Raw genomic sequence first — 19,568 nt, forward strand, 5'->3', positions numbered from 1 at the left:
AGAGAACTGCACACACAGGGAGGGCCAAAGTCCAGCAATAATCATTAAGGAATGAGCTTCCCCCCTGATGCATGGGGGATTTGTTAATTCGATTTATAAGTGGTCAAAAAAAGATGATCCCATACAAACAGACCTGTTTCCACCTATTAAACAGGTGAAACATAATTGTTCCAGCGGGTAAGAGAAGGAGTACTGCTCTCAATGCTCTGTCCTACTGTTCTAAGCTACCATTCTTCCAGTGGGAATCCTCTAATTCCCACCTCACAACCCTGAGAAGACCCATGTTCGGGAACCAAACTCCCAGTCCTCTCTCCCTTGGCTTGGGTTGGCCCAGCCTGAAACTGATCCGGCCCTGGTCCTCCTGCCACCTCAGCTTGCTCTGGTTGGTTCTCTCACTCAGGAGCTAAGAACAGCTCCGGCAGTGGGCTGTGCTGCTCTGTGCCCAGGCTGTAGGCTGTTGTAGGGCCGTTTTTATCCCCTGGTATCTCAAACCCTGGCTCGGCTTGGCAGACCTGGGCTCAACAGCACCACGTCACTGCCTCAGTCACAGCCTGCCAGGGCTGCTGTGTGTGGGTGGGAGGCCAAACGCTCTCTCTCTCTCTCCTTACAGGAGCAAAAGGCAATGCTGAGAATCAGATGCAGGTGGTTCTCTTCCTGTATTCAAGAATATGCTGTTTTATGGAAGCCTTTGGGCAATTCCATGGTAACGGAATTACGCTTCGACTCAGTTTTCAATTAAAATGTACGCCAAACAAAAACCATTGATTTCAAAGTTTAACAAACTATAACTCCATGCACAATGTCTACATTTTAAAATTTCCACAAATTGTCACAAAAACTAATTACTATTAAGAATGATGCAAACATTGCTAAGAGAATTACGGTAAAATATCCCTCTGTTAATGCAGGTTTTCCAAAAACTCTTAAATATCTGCTCCGAATTAAGACTGAAAAATGTCTGCAGAAAGAAAATGGTGTCAGCTATGACATGACAGCAATTTATTTTGGTTATTGAACTACGGTAGGTAGTAAGTGGATTTACATCCGGTAACGGAAATACGAGAGACAGAGAGAGAGGCAGAGGGAGATTGTCCAGACGGTTTTCACAGTCTTGCTTTGACCACCAGACAACAGAAAAAAAACTGTTATGAGCTGAACATAACAGTATGCCAGTGGAAGGGAGAACAGTAGCAAGAGACCAAACTGTGGTTTGTGGCTACTATGATTTCTATGAATTCTGCTACTGATTTGGTAACAAAATTACCAGTTTTAAATCACAACCTAATAATTAACGCCGGGCTGCAGCCATAAGAAGTTAAAAGATGTGGGTTTTAGTAACGGAATTGGCAATGCAATGTTTTTTTAAACTTATAGGAGGCAAATAATTTCTTTTGATATTAGTTGGCAGGGGTCTTTACTTCAACATGATTGTGTTTTGATGTATTTCTAATAGCCTACTCTTTTCTGGTAGATGTCTTCCATTGGTGGAAAAAGTACCCAATTGTCATACTTGAGTAAAAGTTAAGATACCTTAATAGAAAAAGACTCAAGTAAAAGTCACCCAGTAAAATCCTACTTGCGTAAAAGTCTAAAAGTATTTGGTTTTAAATATACTTAAGTATCGAAAAAAAAATCAAATTCTTTACATAAAGCAAACCAGACGGCACCATTTTCAATTTTTTTCCCAATTTGTTAATTTACGGATAGCCAAGGTTACACTCCAACAGTCAGACATAATTTACAAACAAAGCTTGTATTTAGTGAGTCCGCTAGATCAGAGACAGTAGAGATGACCAGGGATGTTCTCTTGATAAGTGTGTGATTTAGACAACTTCCCTGTTCTGCTAAGCGTTCAAAATGTAACAGGTACTTTTGGGTGTCAGGGAAAATGTATGGAGTAAAAAGTACATAATTTTCTTTAGGAATGTAGTAAAAGTTGTCAAAAATATAAATAGTAAAGTAGTACTTAAAAGTATTTTAACTTAAGGACTTTACACCACTGCTGTCGTCTATGACTCCTATTCCATCCGTTTGACCAGAAATCAAAGCCTTTTTTATTTTAATTTTATTTTAATTGTATCCCATTTTCGTGGTATCCAATCGCTAGTAATTACTATCTTGTCTCATCGCTACAACTCCCGTACGGGCTCGGGAGAGACGAAGGTCGAAAGCCATGCGTCCTCCGAAGCACAACCCAACCAAGCCGCACTGCTTCTTAACACAGCGCGCCTCCAACCCGGAAGCCAGCCGCACCTGGCCCCCTTGGTTAGCGCGCACTGCGCCCGGCCCGCCACAGGAGTCGCTGGAGCGCGATGAGACAAGGATATCCCTACCGGCCAAACCCTCCCTAACCCGGACGACGCTATGCCAATTGTGCGTCGCCCCACGGACCTCCCGGTCGCGGCCGGCTGCGACAGAGCCTGGGCGCGAACCCAGAGACTCTGGGGCACTGCATCTGCGCCACCCGGGAGGCCCTCATCAAAGCCTTTTCTTACTCCACATTTTTAGAATTGAAAAATCCACAAATACCTCAACTTCTCAAATATAGACTAGCTTTCATTTGACACCCAATTTGTCATGCTCCTATGAACTTCACGTCGGTGCTCATGGGTCCTTTTAGATGGAAATTCCCCTTTACATAAATTAGCCAATGTAGCTCTACAGTACAAACGAAGCAATATTGCACACAATGTTCCTGCGTCCCATAGGCTAAGTTTAACACTAGACTATTGAACAGAATGGAAGCAAAAAACTTCCAAAAGAAATGCTCAATCAATCTCCTGACTCGATCGCTAGTTACTGCTCCTTCAGATACCAATCAGGGTGAGTGCATAGCATAGCCCACACAAAATGGCAGATATGCCTGAAGAACACATTCCCTCCCACACAACAGATCTGTGTCCCAAATGGCACCCTATTCCCTACATAGGGCACTATTTTTGACCAGTGCCTCTGTTCAAAGGTAGTGCACTATGTAGGGAATAGGGTGCCATTTGGGACACAGATTAGTTTTATGGTACAGAACAACTCTTAATTTTTCAACACTTTTGATGTTGTTCTAACAATGATTTATTTGTTTGCAGAGAGATATTATATAAGTGAGAGTGAGAAACTTCTCGGAAACATCTTAAATCTTTTCAGAATGAGTCATATGTTGTAGTGATTTGTGGGATTCAGGTTAAACTCTAGATTAAATAAATGGGTGGATGTTTGTAGCGTCATACTGCAATATTCAACAGATTAAACAGGCGCAATTAAACAAACAGTCTGAAAACAAACCAAAAAGCTTATAAATCTAATATCAAGATATTGAGGTTCAGAAGAAGAACTAAAAATGACTTCAGTCCAGGCTCACTGTTTAAAACCAAACCATTCCTAACCACAAGCCTCTGTTAAACAGAACAGATACGTGTGACATGTTTTCAATGAAAGTAGTTCATCCTTCTGTTTAACAAAAGTAATCCGCCAGAATTAATGTAATCCACAAAGCATGTAACAAAATAGTCACAACACTTTGCGAAACTAGTCTGGAGGAACCATATGGTTTCAAGCCCCATCATGATCGGAGCTGTTTTTTGTGGTTAGCCAAATCAACACTCAAGAGCCAGGCATTCAGACTTAACAAAAACATCCCTCACCACAGGTTTACAATGAGCTAACCCGCAAACGTCTGTCAACTCATGATCCCTTGTTAGAAGGAACTGCAGTTGTAGTGTTACGATAACCCAATGTCGGAGGAAATGTCAATATACAGAGGTCTTTGTGCTACAGAAGACATGGTGGTACTTAGTCATGCACCGATTTGACATTTTTGGCCGACACCGATATTTTTCCTTGCCAAAAAAACAATACTGATAACCGATATTTACAATTTTAGTGGCCTTTTAAGCATTCTAGTACAGTTAAATAGTTAACACACACATGGATGCAACGGTCTCAGGCACTGCATCTCAGTGCAAGAGGGGTCACTACAGTCCCTGGTTCGAATCCAGGCTGTATCACATCCGGCCGTGATTGGGAGTCCCATAGGGCGGCGCACAATTGGCACAGCGTCGTCCGGGTTTGGCCGGGGTAGGCCGTCATTGTAAATAAGAATGTTCTTAACTGACTTGCCGAGTTAAATAAAAGGTTACACATACACACACATTTTTTGGTCATATGCCCCCATTACCAGTAAAACATAATCAAAACCCATTTCTTTCACTTACTTGCTGTGCTGTTTTGTTGTTCATTTGTTCAGTCGTTTCATTCTCAACCAGGATTTCAGCAAAAACTCAGCAAAAAAAGAAACGTCCCTTTTTCAGGACCCGGTCTTTCAAAGATAATTCGTAAAAATCCAAACAACTTCACAGATCTTCATTGTAAAGGGTTGTTTCCCATGCTTGTTCAATGAACCATAAACAATTAATGAACATGCACCTGTGGCACGTTCGTTAAGACACTAACAGCTTACAGACGGTAGGCAATAAAGGTCACAGTTATGAAAACTTAGGACACCAAAGAGGCCTTTCTACTGCCTCTGAAAAACACCAAAAGAAAGATGCCCAGGGTCCCTGCTCATCTGTGTGAACGTGCCTTAGGCATGCTGCAAGGAGGCATGAGGATTGCAGATGTGGCCAATAAATTGCAATGTCCGTACTGTGAGGCCTAAGAAAGCGCTACAGGGAGACAGGACGGACAGCTGATCGTCCTCGCAGTGGCTGACCACGTGTAACAACACCTGCACAGGATAGGTACATCCGAACATCACACCTGCGGGACAGGTACAGGATGGCAACAACTGCCCGAGTTACACCAGGAAGGCACAATCTCTCCATCAGTGCTCAGACTGTCCGTAATAGGCTGAGAGGCTGGACTGAGGGCTTGTAGGCCTGTTGTAAGGCAGGTCCTCACCAGACATCACCGGCAACAACGTCGCCTATGGGCACAAACCCACCGTCGCTGGACCAGACAGGTCTGGGAAAAAGTGCTCTTCACTGACGAGTCGCGGTTTGTCTCACCAGAGGTGATGATCGGATTGGTGTTAATCGTTGAAGGAATGAGCGTTACACCGAGGTCTGTACTCTGGAGCGGGATTGATTTGGAGGTGGAGGGTCCGTCATGGTCTGGGGTGGTGTGTCACAGCATCACCGGACTGAGCTTGCTGTCATTGCATGCAATCTTAACACTGTGCATTACAGGGAAGACATCCTCCTCCCTCATGTGGTACCCTTCCTGCAGGCTCAACATGACATGACCCTCCAACATGACAATGCCACCAGCCATACTGCTCGTTCTGTGTGTGATTTTCTGCAAGACAGGAATGTCAGTGTTCTGCCATGACCAGCGAAGAGCCCGGATCTCAATCCCATTGAGCACGTCTGAGACCTGTTGGATCGGAGGGTGAGGGCTAGGGCCATTTCCCCCAGAAAGGTCCGGGAACAGGTGCAGGTGGCTTGGCGGAAGAGTCGGGTAACATCTCACAGCAAGAACTGGCAAATCTGGTGCAGTACATGAGGAGATGCACTGCAGTACATAATGCAGCTGGTGGCCACACCACTGACATACTTTTGTTCAGTTTCTCTCTGTTGTTGAATCTTGTTATGTTCATACAAATATTTACACATGTTAAGTTTGCTGAAAATAAACGAGGTTGACAGTGAGAGGACTTTTGTTTGTTGCTGAGTTTACATGTCAAGCAGTAAAGTTTCAGCGCTGTGTCTGTGGCCTCACTTCCTCGGTGCGCACTGTCACTGTGTCCATTTCCATCATGTCCAGCTGTGTATGTAACATTTCACGTAAACCCTGTTTCTTGTCTGGGTCGAAGTAGCGGTCATTGTACATAGCATCGAGCATGGTGGCGACACAGTAAAGAGAGAATGCCACCGAATCGCTTTGTTGAGCAGGCGTTTCAATGCCACGACAGAGGGTATCACGTCAACTGCGCCTGCAGCACACAAGCTTATTTATCGAGTCAGTTGTTTGAATGGAGCTAGCTAGTGTGATCATGTTTCAAACATGTTCTCAAATGCCATTGAAATGGCAGCAGAGGTATGACAACCAGCACATTCATGAGCATGCACTACGACTTTCCTCAGTAGGAAATCCTCAACGACCCACTGTGCTGTCAGACTCATGCTCATGGGGTTGACATCGCTGGCCCAAATGTCAGTCGTAAAGCTAATAGCAGTGACGCAATGTACTCGACCAGTCGGCGAAAGCCAACATCACCCACGACAGAGAACAATTGAATGTCAAAGGCAATGAATTTCATTATATTGGAGTGAATGGATTTCGCCGCCTTTGAGTTGTCTCGCTGAAATGTTCTTACTCTTTCAAATGACTGCTCGACTTGTTGACTGCTCGATCCACACAGCAGACATTGAGGGCTAGGTTAGGAATGCTGTGTTGCACATGTAGCGCTACATTTTACGTGGCGTCATTACGTCATGTACCTACGTTATATAGGTATGCACGTCAGCTTTGACATCAGTTTTGCACATTGGCATTAAACTAGACATCGGGCCGATGCTGTTGGCATTTTTAGCTAATATCGGCCGATTCCGATATGTTCAATGATATATCGTGCATCCCTAGTCGTACTACTACTATACATGGAGAGAGAGCAGTGCTGCTCACAGCAATACTTACTCTGATTTGCCCCCTGCTCAGTGTAGCTTAACTATCACTCTGCCCTGTGTGCCCTCCATTTCTAGCTTGGAGAACATATTTGTCCTTATATGTACTGAAACATGCCCACAGTATAAGCATCCACTAAGTTTAAGGGAACATTAATTGGCTACTTTCAGTACAAGCAAATGCAAAGTGAACATTGTCCACCAGACAACCTCCCATTCCCCACTCAACCTAAATGCAATCAAATGTTGTGGTTTAGACAGACAGGGCCATTGCCTTCATGTACATTACACTGACTGACAGGCTGGTGGACTGCAGTACAGGGAGCGAGTCTGGACTTGGCAGCCTCACCAAAGGCTCCCTGACTCCCTGCCTGCCTGACTTGTTGCCTGTCCAGAAACCAAAAGGTGATGACCGGAGCATTTAAGGGCTCCGCTCAGTCCAGTGGCTATCAATGTGGCCCCCCTGTAAGGTCAGGGCCCCTGGGCAGGTGTCCAGTCGGTATTCCGCCATGATTAAAACAAGTTTGTATAGCTGCCTAGACTAACTACCAATCTAAAATTGGTAGCTGACATGGCTAATTGAGTGACTGACATAAGAGAAAAACTGCTGATACACAACCACATTTCAAAATTGCACCTTGTGTATTCTACTATTCTAACTCTCAACAGTAAGTTGAGACCCAGACTGAGTTCCTTAACCCTCCAGAAATGTCACTTATGTCTCTTACGTCTGGAACCGGCCCTGCATGGGGGACCTCCTGCACTGCCGTGTGTGTGTAAACCAAACTATTCATTAAAGACTTGGCATAGTCATAGCAGACAGAGGGTGGAATTTCTCATGCTGTTGATTAAATAAATTACAAGAATATTAAAATCGACACAGACACACAGCAAATATCCTAATGAATAATGATTGACGATTCGCTTGTTGATTTTGTGAGAGATAGGCATACAGAACGCAAATAAATTCCACAGAATTGCTTCAAGCTGGGTGCATCTTTACCCTTAAAAAAACAATCCCTGTTCTCGTGATGATGCCCAGTGCCAAGATGGAGTGAAAAGGAATTCATTTGAGAAATCTCCAGAGTGAGTTATTAATTCAGTTGCTCCCCGAGTACAACATTACACCAGCCTTTACAATGGACTGATTTCAGGGGTCACTCCAGGATAAACTGGAGTGAAGAACATATTTTTTTGTTTTGTTTATAATGTACTTTCAACCCCTTTTTCTCCCCAATTTTGTGATATCCAAGTGGTAGTTACAGTCTTGTCCTATCGCTGCAACTCCCGTACGGACTCGGGAGAGGCGAACATCGAGAGCCATGCGTCCTCCGAAACACGACCCTGACAAGCCACACTGCTTCTTGACACAATGCTCGCTTAACCCGGAAGCCAGCCGCACCAATGTGTCAGAGGAAACACCTTACAACTGGTGACCGAAGTCAGCGTGCATGCTCCCGGTCTGCCACAAGGAGTCAATGAGCGCGATGGGACAAGGACATCCGGCCGGCCAAATCCTCCCCTAACCCGGACGACGCTGGGCCAATTGTGCGCCGCCTCATGGGTCTCCCGGTCGCGGCCGGCTGCAACACAGCCCGGGATCGAACACAGGTCTGTATTGACACCTCAAGCACTGCTGCTAGTATAGGGGAATGGCAAGAAGTTAAACGGTAATGCTTTTACCTCCAACAGCACTGGAGCTAGCCAAAGGCAAGAGTGCAGAGGTCTCGCGAGACTTAAGAACTGGCTTTGTGATGAGAGTAGTGGACATGGGCTAAGAATGAACAGGTTCAGTATATAGTATTTCACCCAGTTCCTTTGGATTGTGTTCTACCGTTTTGTTCCTACTGAATACAACCTGGGTTCTCTGCAGTTGGGACCAGGAGCAGCTTTTACTACACCTACTACAACTTTCTAGCTGGAAGAGTGACTTGTTTCAGTCTGTCAAACTGAAAAATTGGGGCAATTACAGCCAGCTGTTTGTCTGACTGGAGGCACAGCAGCTGCCGAGGCTCGTAGCTGATACGTAGGAAGCGTCGCAATTGGCACCCTTTTCCCTATATAGCGCACTACTTTTGACCAGGCCCCATTAGAGCTGCATGGTGAAACACTGCTTACTTCTGCAAAGCTGAGATCCTACGGAGTCAGCACTAATTGCAATGACATATAGCCTAATGTTTATTTTTCCAGGACCCTGATGCTTTCACGTGACGTTAGAAAAAACCTTTACGTCAGGCATTTTAGGGTCCAGGTCAGATAAATAAAGCAGCATCAAGAAGCAGAGTAGCAGACGCCTGAAGAAATTGTTTTTCATTCTCTTCTTGGCTATGTCGAGAGTACCGGGGCATCATATTACAATACCAACAACTGGCAGGAAAATATATGGGGTGAGAGAGGGGTCCCTTAAACAGCTAACAGCTCTACTGTCACCGGGGAGTGTTCAACTTCTAGAACCACTTGTTACTACTCAGTTACACTCAGTTGACTCCTTCAACCCAATAACTGTATTGCACAATTACAACCAACTTGAGTATGAAGATGCAGCGTTACCTGATTAAGAAAAACCTTTGGTTCTGTTCTATGCATTACAGATCTACTCGTCTCTCACCACAACCGCTGTGGGTGACCCTGAGTCTGGCGACCGAGACTACAGATATAGCTACTATATCCTGGACATTGCACCCACTGAATAACATGCCCGTGTTCTGCCATGATCAACGACATAGGAGGAGCTATGGAAAAACACTGGGCCTCGTTTCTCTCTCGGTGATGTGGCTGAGGGACAGGAGTGGCTAGCTATACAGCTGCAACTGCTGCAGTGTAGGGTTGCTGCTAACTATCAGCCAGCTTGCATTATGCAATGAGTAGAGAGACAGGAGACTCACTGCAGGCGGAATCATGTGGTTGTGCACCCTGCTGCTGCCACACACACACACACACACACACACACACACACACACACACACACACACACACACACACACACACACACACACACACACACACACACACACACACACACACACACACACACACACACACACACGGCCCCTATGCGGCTGGTTTCCTGGGATTGGGTTACAGTTATATAATATACAGTAGAAGTGCCACTGTAGCCCATCAGGAGGAACATTGCTCTCCACTCTGCCTGCCTGGTGTAATCACTTTACTGTGACAGGGTGAGGGATGCTGGACCCTTGGAATCAGCCACTTACAGCCAAATGTCGAGCAGCATCTCTAGTGACTGTTAAGAAGCAACTAACAATACTTGGAAATGGCTTATGTATCCTTATTGGTTATTCAATATAAATCATTTCTCTATTCATAATAAGTTGATACTGACTTCAAAACAAAGCACACTGAACCGGTTAGTTGCTAGCCAGACCCGGTCACAAAGCCTGCAGTCTTTCCATACAGGCCAGTAAAACCACCAAACTCAGCAACAGCATCCAATCCCCTTAATCCTTGCTGGAATGTCTGACAGCCTATCAGTCTCCACTTCAATTAAACTGCTTACGGCCAAGGCTACAGCATTCAGGGCACCCAATGAACTAGTCTACTGTACAGGCACCCATATTCCAGGGCCCCGCGCCAGCCTAATAGGCTACATACAGCCAGCTCTGTGCATAGTGCACATTCTTACAGTTTATTCTACAGGAAGGAAATACAATTTTAAACGGCTAATTATCCTCAGCAGTGTTGGGTGTAGGGGTAAGTGCACTGACCCCAGCTAGCTAAATTGTCTGGAATTATCTTGAGGAAAATTGTGGTAAGCATAATTTATGACCAGAAGGGAATGGGGAAAGCTTAAATTCAATGCTTATCTTCAGAGCAATTCAACCACGTAAAAGCAAATGACTGCTCACAACCACCTATAGCTAGGACTATTTAGCCGAGAGGACCATTTCAGGCCTAATTGATAAAAAAAAGGTCTTCCCCAGTATCTCTTACTACACTATTGTACTCTATGGCGCTTCTTTCATCCACAGGGCTCGAAAATACCTCATGCTCATGTTCTACAGGAAAAGCCTACATTTTCAAATAGGTCTTTAAAACAGGCCATGATTATTAGTAATTGGTCCCCGTCTAACCATTTAGTGTGCATTAGCCTACTGGAAGCAAATGAACCCGTTTGTTCAACAAGCAGCAGATACATATAACCCGTCTCCCTAAAACAGACTTCCCTTTGTGCTTTGGGAAGCGAGTCAGTGAGAGGGAGAAGAAAAAACCTGATGACAGCAAGGCATGAAAAATCTTATCGGGAGCAAAAAGAGCAAGGGGAAAGAGAGTCTTGAGAGACTTGAAACAAGAACATGATAAATGTAGAACCAGTGTTAATCAGCCTGGATCTAAGCAAGGCCGTACGCTGAGCAGCCAGTCTGTCTAGACTACTGCAGTCCTGTGAAGCATAAGGCAACATCTGCAGGACACATTAATTACACTTAGGACTAGGCCCTTTTTACTTTAGGCCTCCAGAGTCCTGAGCACTGAGAAAATTGCATTGTGCTGAAAGTGAAACCCATGGTTTACTAACGGTAACCTTAGCCTAATTATGCACGTCTTACCATCGACATCATACCTTTGTGTAAGTGGGTAACTCCACCAATTGACAGAATAAGGGAAGTGCATCTTTCCCTTTCAAGACGATTCTATACGGCACAAAAATATAAAACGCAACATGTAAAGTGTTGGTCCCATGTTTCATGAGCTGAAATAAAAGATCACAGAAATGTTTCATACGTACTAAAAGCTTATTTCTCTCAAATCTTGAGCACAAATTTGTTTACATGTTAGTGAGCATTTCTCCTTTGCCAAGACAATCTATCCACCTGACAGGTGTGGCATACCAAGAAGCTGATTAACTTCTTATGGCTGCAGGGGCAGTATTGAGTAGCTTGGATGAAAGGTGCACAGAGGTGCCCATAGTAAACTGCCTGCTCCTCAGTCCCAGTTGCTAATATATGCATATTATTATTTGTATTGGATAGAAAACTCTGTAGTTTCTAAAACTGTTTGAATGATGTCTGTGAGTATAACTGAACTCATATGGCAGGCAAAAACCTGAGAAAAAAATCCAAACAGGAAGTGGGAATTCTGAGGCTGGTCGATTTTCAACCAAGATCCTATTGAATTCACAGCGAGATATGGATGAGTTTGCGAGGGGAATGAGAGGGGAATTAGTCAGGTCTGCCATGACCTGACCATGCGCGTTCAAATGAGGGAGCTCTGTTCCATCGCATATCTGAAGTCAATGTAATTCTCCGGTTGGAACGTTATTCAAGAATTATGTTAAAAACATTCTAAAGATTGATTCAATACATCGTTTGACATGTTTCTACTGACTGTTACGGAACTTTTGGACATTGTCAGCTTTTAGTGAACGTGCTTCCTGACGTTGGATTTGTTTACCAAACACGCTAGCAAAAATAGCTATTTGGACATAGATGGACATTACCGAACAAAACAAACATTTCTTGTGGAAGAGGGAGTCCTGGGAGTGCATTCCGACGAAGATCAGCAACGGTAAGTGAAGATTTATAATGCTTTTTATGAGTTTTGTTGACTGCACAATTTGGCGGGTAACTGTATGGCTTGCTTTTGTGGCTGAGCGTTGTTCTCAGATTATTGAATATTGTGCTTTTGGCGTAAAGCTTTTTGAAATCTGACAGCGGTTGCATTAAGAACAAGTGTATCTTTAATTCTATGTAAAACATGTATCTTTCATCAAAGTTTATGATGAGTATTTATGTTATTTGACATGGCTCTCTGCAATTTCTCAGGATATTTTGGAGGCATTTCTGAACATGGCACCAATGTAAACTGAGGTTTTTGGATATAAATATTAACTTTATCGAACAAAACATATATGTAACATGAAGTCCTATGAGTGTCATCTGATGAAGATCATCAAAGGTTAGTGATTCATTTTCTCTCTATTTCTGCTTTTTGTGACTCCTGTCTTTGGCTGCAAAAATGACTGTCTGTGATTTTGCGGTGACCTAACATAATTGTTTGTGGTGCTTTCGCTGAAAAGCCTATTTGAAAATCGGACACTTTGGTGGGATTAACAACAAGATTACCTTTAAAATGGTATAAGATGCATGTATGTTTGAGGAATTTTAATTATGAGATTTCTGTTGTTTGAATTTGGCGCCCTGCACTTTCACTGGCTGTTGTCATATCATCCCGTTAATGGGATTGCAGCCATAAGAAGTTAAATGACACAGGTGCACCTTGTGCTAGGGACAATAAAAGGCCACTCTAAAATGTGCATTTTTGTTACACAAGTTGAGGGAGCATGTAATTGGCATGCTGACTGCAGGAATGTCCACCAGATAGGTTGCCAGAGAATCAAATGTTAATTTCTCTACCATAAGCCGCCTCCAACGTTGTTTTAGAGAATTTTGCAATACGTCCAACCGGCTTCACAACCGCAGACGACGTGTAACCACGCCACCCCAGGACTGCCACATCCGGCTTCTTCACCTGCGGGATCATCTGAGACCAGCCACCCAGACAGCTGATGAAACTGAAGAGTATTTCTGTCTGTAATAAAGCTGTTTTGTGGGGTAAAACTCATTCTGACTGGCTGGGCCTGGCTCCCAAGTGGGTGGGTATATGCCCTCCGAGGCCCACCCATGGCTGCGCCCCTGCCCAGTTGTGAAATCCACAGATTATGACCTAATTAAATTATGTAAATTGACTGATTTCCTTATACGAACTGTAACTCAGTCAAATCATTGAAATTGTTGCGTTTCGATTTTTGTTCAGTATGAATGTGCATTTTTTAACTTGTATTTTATGCACTGAGATTATTGTATAATGATAATGTATAATGATAAATGCTGTACAAACGTAATAAATTATTACTAATTAGTCATTTCTGCAGTTTCAAAGAGTTTGAGCTAGTAATGTATCAATATTTATCTCCAAAAATTAGCTATGATATAGCCAATGAATATACAACTCTGGATTTCAGCCCCACCTAAAAATCAAAATGGTTAAGACCGTTTGGAAGTTTTATTTTCATCCTGCTTCAACCGTCAACTGCGGGTAGAAAATGTCATAAAAAAGGACAACAATCACTTTATCAACTTTACCCTGTATACAGTGCATTCAGAAAGTATTCAGACCCATTGACTTCCACATTTGTTCAAACCTTATTCTAAAAATTGATTAAATTGTTTTTTCATCAACCTACACAAGACCCCATAACAAAGCAAAAATAGGTTTTTAGAAATGTTTTCAAATTTATAAAAAATTCAACTGAAATAACATTTACATAAGTATTCAGACCCTTTACTCAGTACTTATTTGAAGCACCTTTGGCAGCAATTACAGCTTCAAGTCTTCTTGGGTATAAAGCTACATGCTCGGCACACCTGTATTTGGGGAGTTTCTCCCATTCTTCTCTGCAGATCCGCTCAAGCTCTGTCAGGTTGGATGGGGAGCATCACTGCGTTGTCTTGGCTGTGTGCTTAGGGTCGTTGTCCTGTTGGAAGGTGAACCTTCGCCCCAGACTGAGATCATGAGATGGGGCAGGATTTCATCAAGGATCTCTGTACTTTGATCTGTTCATCTTTCCCTCGATCCTGACAAGTCTCCCAGTCTCTGCCACTGAAAAACATCCCCACATCATGATGCTGCCACCATGCTTCACCGTAGGGATAGTGCCAGGTTTCCTCCAGACGTGACACTCGGCATTCAGGCTAAATAGTTCAATCTTGGTTTCATCAGACTAGAGAACCTTGTTTCTCATGGTCTGAAAGTCCTTTAGGTGCCTTTTGGCAAACCCCAAGCGGGCGGTCATGTGGCTTTTACTGAGGAGTGGCTTCCGTCTGACACTCTACCATAAAGGCCTGATTGGTGGTGTGCTGCAGAGATGGTTGTCCTTCTGGAAGGTTCTCCCATCTCCAGAGGATCTCTGGAGCTCTGTCAGAGTGAACATCGGGTTCTTGGTCACCTCCCTGACCAAGGCCCTTCGCCCTGATTGCTCAGTTTGGCCCGGGCGGCCAGCTCTAGGAAGAGTCTTGGTCGTTCCAAACTTCTTCCATTTAAGAATGGAAGAGGCCACTGTGTTCTTGGGGACCTTCAATGTTGCAGAAATGTTTTGGTACCCTTCCCCAGATCTGTGTCTCGACACAATCCTGTCTTGGCGCTTTACAGACAATTCCTTCGACCTCATGGCTATGTTTTGCTCTGACATGCACTGTCAACTGTGGGACCTTATAGACAGGTGTGTGCCTTTCCAATAAATTGAATTTAGCACAGGTGGACTCCAATCAAGTTCTAGAAACATCTCAAGGATGATCGTTGGGCTAGTAACTGAAAGGTTGCAAGTTCAAATCCCCGAGCTGACAAGTTAAAAATCTGTCGTTCTGCCCCTGAACAAGGCAGTTAACCCACTGTTCCTAGGCCGTCATTGACAATAAGAGTTTGTTCTTAACTGACTTGCCTAGTTAAATAAAGGTTAAATGTAAGTCGCTCTGGATAAGAGCGTCTGCTAAATGACTTAAATGTAAAATGATCAATGGAAATAGGATGCACCTGAGCTCAATTTCGAGTCTCATAGCAAAGGGTTCTTAGTTTTTTATAAATTCGCAAATATGTCTAAACCTGTTTTTGCGTTTTATTATTGGAGTAATGTGTGTAGGGAAAAAATGTCATAATTTTTAGACTTTGGCTGCAAAGTAACAAAATGTGGAAAAAGTGAAGGGGTCTGAATACACTATCTAAAAATGACCATATATCCTGATGTTGAAAGCAAAACTACCAAAACTATTGATGTTGGTGAACCTGAACAATCAAAATAAATTTGAATGCATCCTAAGCCCTGATCAGCAGCTAGCCAGATGAGTCGTCTCAGGCAGTTGCTTAGGCTACTTTATTTCCGACAAAACACCATTTAACAGCACATTTGATAACAATAACCTAGCAAATTTCATTGGTTGTCACTCAACTAATAAAGCCTAAAATTGCACCGGCCATTTCACAATCATTTGAATGCTGAAGATCACTCAAAAATGACACTTTTTTAAATAGAAAACAACAAAAGTATGCTTGAAAACACATCAGGAGACCACTTTTGAGGTCTGGGAAAAAATCTGAGAAACTTTTTGGTTGTTAGACACCCTTCAGTTCAAGTGCACGGCAGCAGAATTGTTTGGTTAGCGGAGTTTCTGTAGTGCACATGTGATTGCAGAGTTTGCTCAACAAATAGCACTTAGATTGATTAAAATAATCCTGATATCATTCTGCCAGGTAAGCATAGGCAACTTTGTAGTTAACATTTCATTGAAGGATTTTGGGAAAGCCTTTCCATCTATCATTTTTATCATTAGCATCATCGTTAATGGCTATACAAAGTAGAAAAACACAGGCAGGGGAATTCCCGCGTTGCCTCTTCAGAAAGTTATAGGAAAATACAAATCAAATCTAATTTTATTTGTCACATGCGTCAAATACAACAGGAGTAGACTTTACCGTGAAATGCTTACTTACAAATCCTTTCCCAACAATGCAGTTAAAAAGTAAGAAAAATGTGCTATGAATAAAAACACAATAAAATAACGAGGCTATATACAAGGAGGGCCGGTACCGAGTCAATGTGCAGGGGTACGAGGTAATTGAGGTAATGTGTACATGTGGGTAGGGGTACAAGTCACTAGGCAATCAGAATAGATAAAACAGAGTAGCAGCAGCGTATGTGAAGAGTGTGAAAGTGTGTGTGGCGTCAATACGCATGTGTGAGTGTTTTGTGTGCGTTTGTGTTGTAGTGTCAGTGTAGTTAGTATGTGTGAGTGGATGGACTTGGGTGGCTGGAATCTGACGATTTTTAGGTCCTTGCTCTGACACTGCCTGGTATAGAGGTCCTGGGTGGCAGGGAGCTCAGCCCCAGTGATGTGCTGGGCCGTACGCACTACCCTTTGTAGTGGCTTTGGTCAGATACCAAGCAGTTGCAATACCAAGCTGTAGTGCTGAGCAATTAGTGATTTTTGAGGACGGTATGGTTATATATTTTTTTTTGCGGTTTTCGATTTCCATAAAAAAAATTGACGTTAAATGCACTCTGGGTGAATTCTTTAACAACACTGTGTAAAACAATAAAAGTCCATTGATGGTAGTAACTGCCAATTAATGCTCATTACTTACTAACCATAATTTACTCACATTAATAAAATATTTGTTTTATTTGATAACCTATGTTCCCTCTAAGCTGCGCGCAGTAGCCCCGAGACCGCAGAGCAGAAATATGTGCCCACAGAAAGCGGCAAGAGATTTAACTTCACTCAACTTTCTAGAGCAGTGGTCACCAACCGGTCGATCGCGAAACATTTTTGTAAAAAACCCAACAATAAATCCTTGTGTTCCGAAAAAATATATATTCGTCTCGGGCTGTTGCGGGTAGATTCGGCTGCCCTGTGAACCAGGTAGGCGAATGGGTGCAATTTTAAACCATTTCATGTGTCTGAGGGTACAAACTCGATTTTCTCTCTGGGCCTGCCGGGAAAGCAAAGTGCACTATAGGCCTACAACTGGCCAATCGGATGGCTCAGATGACTGTGTCTGCAGTAACGCAGCAGGCATAAAAGAAAGCTACAGCAAAGTTGATAATGTGAAATTTCAAAACGTTTAAAACCATGACTACAGAGAGACAACGAATACAGCAAAAGAGATGGTGTTTTAATGAGTGAGTTCATGTTTAAGTTAATACTCAGCACTGCCAAAACTTTGTATTCAACACTTTTATAAGCCATAAAATGCACGTTCTTCGTATTTCCAATCTGTGCTACAACAAGCACTGTAGCAGTAATGAATGAGTATCTATAGGCTTGCGTTATTATTAGCGGCTTGGGACTTTGTTTATATCGAGGAATGTTTAACTTTGTCTGTTCATAGGAGTAACATGAATTTGTGCACGAGGCAGAAATAATGCAGTGCGACTCGAGTTGCCATCATCTGGAAGGCAGTGTCCCTTTTTGGTCAGTGTCAGTGGAGGAAATTGAGAGGCGGACACTCAGTCTGCTGCTCTCTTCCTCTGCTGAGAATGTCCATCAGATGCAGGCACCATCAGCCCAGTAAAATAAAAATAAATTATTTAAATGTATGCTCACTCAGCTGTGTTTCATAAGTAACACAACAACTGATATATTACCAGTGTGATAATATAGCCTACCTCAAATATATTTTAAAAAAATGGCCCAAACAACAATGCATTGGCAGGGCAGTTCAAGCAAAGCCAATATGCAGTGATAATGTATTGGGCCTATAGTTTACTGCACAAACCTCATTGCTACATTTTTAATGGGTTAATATTGCATAGGCTTACATTTAAGTCATGTTAAAAAAAAATCTATGCGGTAGATCTCAGATTACATTTAGGGGTTTTCCTACTAAATTCAATACATTTTTGAATATTGTTGAATTCAGTTGTCTGGAATCCGTGATTCGGTCTGCATCACAGATTTTATAGGGCTCTAATTATTCAGGAAGGACACAAGGAAACTGGGACACAGTGCCAGCCAACTCCAGCAGCTCCTTAAACTGTGAGCGACCAAAATATTGCAGAAAGAGTTTAACCCAAATAACAAACTGTAAAAGTTCGGAACGAGTTTGGACACGTGAAGATCTTTAGTGCAACTCCCCTTGCTTCTTGAAAATGGTGCTAGCCAAAACTAAGGAGATGTTCTGCAGCTGTGCCATCCATCCATCCATCCATCCAGAAGCCTGGACCTAAGGGGGGGGGGGGGGGGGGCTAGACCTGCTACATCTGTCTCGCTTCATCATTTCTCTGGTCTGGTTTGCTGGTGGTTGACAGTGTCAACATGAGCCCTGGTGGGGGTGGGAGCATGCTCTTTTTCACTGACAGTGAAGAACGCCTGGGCTCTGCTCTGGGGCCTCCAGGGTTCCTTAGAGACTGGTTACTCCGAGGAACGCTGCAGGCCTGGGTTCAAATAGTATTTGGCCTCTTTCGAATACTTCATGTGTTTACTTGAGCCTGCCTGGAGTATATGAAATAGAGTGGTTTGCACTTATGGTACTATTCCATTGGCCCTGATGCACCAGGCAAGCTTAATCAAACACAGTTTAAGGTTGAATGATTTCAAATACTATTTGAACCCAAGTCCAGACTCTAGAGAGCGAGGCAGCAGGTAACCTGAACCGGATACAAAGCCTGGAATGGGCCATGGGCAGGCGAGCGACAGCAATTGAGCCGTTTATTATCCCACACCAAACCTCAACCACTTCAGGTCAGTCAGAGCGGAGTTTGGTTTCAGTTTTCGTAACAAATCTAGTCCAGCAGAGCATGTCTGTATTACTGTACATGACATGTCAAGATGAGTGTGATTCAATTATACTGCTGTTGCTTGGCTTTGGTGAAGCCAACATAAGTCATTACACATTTTTGAGCTGAGGATTTAAGCGGCTGGGCTAGAGCTACTTTACCCTCAGCATATGGCTGTGTAGTCTAAACTCCTTAGCCTTGTTTTAAAGAGGATCAAACTCTACATGGGCCTTTGTCCCAAATCAGAGTCAAAGGACTGCTTGAGGCTAGACATTTGAATTCTTTGTTGAGCATCACACTGCAGTACTTTCTTCAGGGTCTAGGTTATGCATATTTACTGTCCTCATAATTCCTACTCACATCAGTATACAAACACCCACGTTCAGTAACAGATATTCAGGCTTAACACAGAAAGAAAGACGCAGAAGAAACAATGTAAATGTGTAACGTGGCCAGAAAAGCTAATACTTTTACATGCGTCATCAAACCTTGAAAATATAACCGTGACAGTGTTACCCCTAGGATTTTTTCAGCAGTGGTGGCAAAGGTGGCAGGGGTAGCTGTTTGCATAGACTTCCAGTCATTGAGCTAATGACTATCCCTTTAAAAGCACATCTCAGCTGCTAAATGCATATAGGGGAAACACTGCTTGACTGACCAACTAT

The 19,568-nt window shown here is 43.3% G+C and overlaps 1 protein-coding gene across 4 annotated transcripts in view; it reads right to left on the minus strand.

Annotated features, from left to right (window-relative positions):
• Nucleotides 1–19,568, minus strand: part of LOC120051243 (activin receptor type-2A-like) — a 50,923-nt gene that overhangs the window by 20,407 nt on the left and 10,948 nt on the right. The gene's annotated exons all lie outside the window — the stretch shown is intronic.

Source organism: Salvelinus namaycush, chromosome 7 (assembly GCF_016432855.1).
Source record: "Salvelinus namaycush isolate Seneca chromosome 7, SaNama_1.0, whole genome shotgun sequence".
In the NCBI taxonomy this organism is placed as follows: domain Eukaryota; kingdom Metazoa; phylum Chordata; class Actinopteri; order Salmoniformes; family Salmonidae; genus Salvelinus; species Salvelinus namaycush.